The following is a 5,986-nucleotide window of genomic DNA, read 5'->3' on the forward strand; positions in this document are numbered from 1 at the left end:
AGCGCTAACGTACAAGGCGCCATGTTTTGTTCCTTCAATTTCGGATCGTTTCCACGGTCGTGCTGATGCCGCAAACGGACTGGAAGCGGCACGAGCAGCCGGTGATGTAGGGGCTTTCACGGGACCCTACATCACGGGCACTTTTTTGCTGTCGCGTTTGATTGCTTGCGCTTTGTGACCTGGTGTGGTTACCAAGCGATGTAACCTTAAAAGCTCTATCCCAAGTTCGGAGCTGAAGCGAGATTTCACTCCAGTTTTCATAGCCATGCACCACGCTAGAGTTTACTACATAGAAGTTCAATAATAATAATAATAATAATAATAAGAATAATAATAATAATAATAATAATAATAATAATAATAATAATAATAATAATAATAATAATAATAATAATAATAATAATAACAATAATAATAATAATAATAATAATAACTGATTTTGGGGGAAGGAAATGGCGCAGTATCTGTCTCATATATCGGCGGACACCTGAACACCGCCGTAAGGGAAGGGGTAAAGGAGGGAGTGAAAGAAGAAAGAGGTGCCGTAGTGGAGGGCTCCGGAATAATTTCTACCACCTGGAGATCTTTAACGTGCACTGACATCGCAAAGCACACGGGCGCCTTAGCGTTTCGCCCTCGTCGAAACGCGCCCGCCGCGGTCGGGTTCGAACCCGGTAACTACGGATCAGTAGCCGAGCGAAGATTGCAGATTGAAGCGAAGATTGAGCAAAGATTGAAGATTACAAAAAGCCTGACAAACTTTTGTGGGTGTCTAGAAGTTATCTTAGGGTCAGCTACGAAACATCCTCTACATACATCTTGTAGCTCAAATATGTAAAGTATTAGCTGAGCTAGAGTTAAAAATCAGGACACCACCGGAGGTAACCAGCATGACAGTCGGTTTCTTTCAGATCAAAAAAATTAGCCGACGATTGTGATTCTCGATAATGCGCCTTTTAAGCTCAGCTGCTGCGGTACTAGATCCGTAGCGACCGCATACGGAACACTCAGTGCTCAAGGGTGGCGGCTTTGGGTTTCGACTTGGCAGCGCTCAGTGCGTTCCGGCGCCGATGAGCTTCGCCTCGGGCAAACGGTCAGCGCGCTACTCTGGCGCCATCTCTGGCGAGCGACGCATACCTTACCGATGACGTCATCGGCGAGAAGAGGATGCTGCACGCTACTATGGTACCACAGGTCGCCGCCGCACAACCTCCCTTTACGCTTACGTCGTACTCCCTTCCTCCGCTTTCCTCCTCGCGCCTTCTTCGCTATCGTTTCTTTCATCCTCCCGGAGCGTACGCCTAAGAGCTGTTCTCAAAAACTCTTTTTCGGAATGGGTCTTCTAAAAGGAATCCTCTAGTTCTTCATTATTCGTTGAAGGGAATATACTTCATACTTTTAAATTATTGCTATATGCATATATATATATATATATAGAGAGAGAGAGAGAGAGAGAGAGAGAGAGACTAAAATGATTCACCACATAGGGTTTAAAGGGCTACGCCAGCCATTTAATCTCCAAATGGGTTGATTCATGTTTACAGCACACATGACAAAAAACTGATCTGGGAAGCTGTTCATTACACATTCTGTCTCAAGTGCCCGGCAATCTTGAGGCACTTTGACCCCACGGTCACTGGGCAGGGCCAGCACTGTGGTGAGATGTCTGACATCTACCACATGGTGTGGGCCAGGCACAGAAATTCAGCCCTAACCCTCAACCCACGTAGAGGACTGGGAGGCGGCGCTGCTCGGCTGTTCCGGCCTCCAGGCTCAAAAATCCTTGGTCGCGAGGGCACAAGTGGCGGTTTCGTCCAATAACAACCCAGAATAGGGGTGCCGCTTAATCTGTACAGCCTTCTGGCTCCTACACTCTCTCTTGATGCAATAAATATTTTTTCAATCACTCTCACTCAAGTAACATGAGGCAAGAATTTAAAGAAAACGACCCGTACGCGCTGAAGGATTCATGGTGAGTTATTATTTAGTAAGGCAGAAACTTGGGCTAGTTGGATATTGTTTGAACTCATATTTTCTAGCGCTTAGTGAACACAAGGGACAAGAACACAAATACACAGGACGTACGCTAGTCTTGAAGTTGAAGTTGAAGACTAGCGTACGTCCGGTGTATTTGTGTTCTTGTCCCTTGTGTTCACTAAGCGCTAGAAAATATGAGTTATTATTGTTTGAAGTCACCTAGAGCAGCTTATAGTAATTTGAAATCTTAATAGCTTAATCAGTACCTTACAACTGTCATTCAATGGTCATACTTTTTTTTTGTTTTTCTTAGCAATGCGAGGTCGTGGCATGTTATCATCTCATTCAAGGATATTTCAGAGCCCTTACTACTTACATACTTTCTCGTGGAGGTAATATTCCCGCATGGCTAGGTTTTGAAAGATGCTGTGTGCGAGTGTATTTATTTTGCCCCTGTTACTTTTCCTTTAAAGCTCTTGTTTTTATTAAAGCCACCCGAGGCATTGCTTCCTGCACTTGCAGACAACGAGAAATCACCACGTATATTATTTTCAAATCCACAATTCATTAATTGCGGCATGCAGATGCAGCATTAAAACGTAAACAACGAAACGAGAATTCTTTTGTGAGAACAATTGAATACTTTGTCAACGCTTAAGGATGTGCGTCTAGCGCTCTTCAGAAGTGGTAACAAATCATGTTTACAGTTTTTATTCCTTGGTTAATTGTTTTTATGTGTATTGCTGATTTCCTGTTTGATATGTTGTGTATAAGGTATTCCTCGACACGGATTTTTAGAGCCAGTAAAATGGGTGAGCCCTATAATTTCTGCGAATTTCAGCAACGCAGCCCAAGCGGCGCTGCAACTGATCAAACCTCTCCGTCTTCAAAGTATAATTTTCTGTACGTCCATATAAGACCGCTTACTGCGGGGACCAGGAGATCCACATTGATGGTGACTCCCTTTCTGAAAACCATCAAAGCCGGTTGTACGCATTTCATCTTCTCGTACTGTGTTTTCGTCCTCTGAATTGCTTCCCATAGAAATTCTATGAAAGATACCGTCTTTGTCAGAACTAACTGGAGCTGCATGGTTTGCTTCTCATTCGTATCGTGCAGCATTTATTCCGTCCCCTAATGCTTTAAATCTCTGCAAGTTAATAAGAATCCTTGTCCTCACCTTTAAAGACGGTAAGGGCACCGCTACACAGGTGAGAAGCAAAGCATGAACCGGGCTACCTTTGGGTAAGACGGCACTATTACTACGGTGCGACATATAGGCGCACCTAATTGCTAAATTCCTCATGCAGCTCGCCGTCGAAAACATCGGATAGAAGCATAGGCTTCGGCATGAGAGGGCACGTGCCCAGCTTATTAAAGTGCATGTACAGGTAGAGGCGGCACGGAAGAAAACACCTTGTTAGAGACCACTCAGCGAACTCTGCCTATGTAGGTGAAAAACATGGGTTTTTTTTACTAAGCTACTTTGATCTGTACGCATGTGAATTCCTTTGACGAGCTCAACGCTCATGAAAGTATTGGTCTCCTTCTTTAGTATTCATACGTGTATTAATCCGGAGCTATGTGTGAAGCGAAGGCAGACAGTACGAGTAAAAGCAATCGTGAAAATACCGGCAACGTAATCAATTACTGGCATCAAGTATCTGAATAAGGAGCGCACTTGAGCTCATTTCACCACGAATTCCACTTTGCCCTAAAATTTTAGTTGAATATTTTACCGGGATTAGAGGTTCCAGTCTTGAGCTCAGCCTTGGGGAATTCAGCGTGCTCACTGATTCTATATGTGCGTTTTTGTGCCACAAATAAGCTCTAATATATTAAAATATATTAAAAATGTTTACCATATTCCCGTGTTCCACTTTCTCTTCATTCGACCTTGAACGAATAGTACCATTGACAATAGTAATAGTAATAGGAGAAGCAATATAACAAGTAGCGGTAGTAGTGGTACTAGTAATAGTGGTAGCGGCAGTAATAGTTGATTAGTAGTGCTAATATATTAGTAGTAGTAGTAGTAGTAGTAGTAGCAGTAGTAGTAGTAGTAGTAGTAGTAGTAGTAGTAACAGTAGCGATAGCAGAACCACTAGTGCTAGCAGTAGCGGTAGGAGTAGCAGTAGCACCAGTAGCAACTGCAATAGTATTAGTAGTAGCAGTAGTAGTAGTAGCAAGTGTCGTTGTAAAAGTAGTAGTAGCAGTAGTAGAAGTAGCAGGGGTCGTTGTAAGAGTAGTAGTAGCAGTAGTAGTAGTTGTAATAACAGAAGCAGTAGTAGCAGTATTAGCAGCAGCAGCAGCAGTAGTATTAGTACCAGCAGTAGCAGAGCAGCTGTCGTAAGAGTAGCAGTTGTTTTGTCTACTCTGTGATGAGTAACTTCCCTGAAAAACATAACATTAACATAAACTTCACGTTCCGTGGCACGCAGCCAAGGAGCATGAAGACACTCGAATGTGGACATGCGCTACTCTTCGCGTGGGATCTTTGTTAACTATTAGATTTTCGTTTTTTATGTTTGGGTCCCAGTCATCTCTGGCCGTTGCAATCTTCACATCAGAGAAGTTAGGTTTCCAGCGTCAAGGTTGCTGTAATCGATTTTGCTGCTAAAAAGATGTTATATTTCATGCGTAATGAACTTTCCAGCCATGTGTTCTTTCGGTTCAAACTAGCTTCTTTTTATCGAGTTCTTGTTATATGCCTTAATGTTTTTAGTATTTGCAGACCATTTTCAAGGCTTCAGACGGTAAATTTATCCTATCATATTAAATAGCAATTCGCACCAATACAGTGCGGCAAGGAGTCATGAAGCAATATATACTACGCCTGCCTAACCCGCCTGTAATTATGAACCATAGTTATTGAGTAAGCTTACATATGAAAATATGTATTTACGGCTATGTCATGTACGACAAGAGTTTATTATACAGGTAACGACTTTTATGAAATAAAACTTTTGTGTGCAAAGTATCTTCTCTGCTACGTGTAAAGGGTATTATTTGGCTCAGGTGTTCATGACAATACAATGTAGTGACTGAGTGAGTTTATGTACCCTCCTGAAAAGGTGCTTCGGAGACCCTTTAGTTCGCCGGCATACATGGAGCTGTACATGTGGTCTTTATGTTGACTTAGTCCTGGAAATGCGCACGGTCTTTCGTTTTACTTACTTATTTTGCTCCTAACGTATAAATCTTCTTTTATACTAACAGGGCATACTATTTGGCATTTTTTCCAACGAGCTTCAAAAATGTAGCGATCTGAATTTTCTTATAAATGTCAGCTACCAGGGTAATTCTGCTCGTTCACGTGTAACCGCGCGCGCATTTCAAAGCCAGAATTAAATTGGCAAGGCAAATAGGGTTTCCGTTCAGTGCATTTGAAAAAGTAATCTGGTGATTTAATGTAATAAAAATGCCTTCGATACAGTTCATGGAGCGAGCAGGGACGATCGCAGCAAGCTGCCAGCTGCTAAGCTACATTAAACATATATTTATTAAATATGGATGAATAAGACCACTATGGGTGTCATTTATTGATTTCATGCGCAAGTAAGCGATATGAAAGGCAATACATTGTTTGTGCACAAAAAATAGTTCTGCTGTTATATTTTCACTAAGCTGAAAATATCTGCCGCACATTACTCGTCCAGATAAATTATTGGCCGAAAGTTCATAATACGTTCCCTTCTATATTGCCGCAACATGTATGCTCCATGTAAGGCGTAGACCACGTGAATTTTAAATGTTTGCTTTCACCACGCTTGTTAGTGTTGAAAGAACAGCCACAAAGCTATTTCTATCTTATCACGAAGTATTTTCCAGAATTAATAGCACTCTAACGTTCAAGTCCTGGGTATTATTTAAGGGAAACTAAACCAAATATATCTGCTTTCTTAATACCGCTTTATTAAAACTATACTGCTTTTTTATCGCGCTAGGACTCTGAACGCTGCATACTGCTTTGAGTGACGTCGTCATTTTCACTGGCATTTCAATATCG

Source organism: Amblyomma americanum, chromosome 2 (genome assembly GCF_052857255.1).
Source record: "Amblyomma americanum isolate KBUSLIRL-KWMA chromosome 2, ASM5285725v1, whole genome shotgun sequence".
Lineage (NCBI taxonomy): Eukaryota > Metazoa > Arthropoda > Arachnida > Ixodida > Ixodidae > Amblyomma > Amblyomma americanum.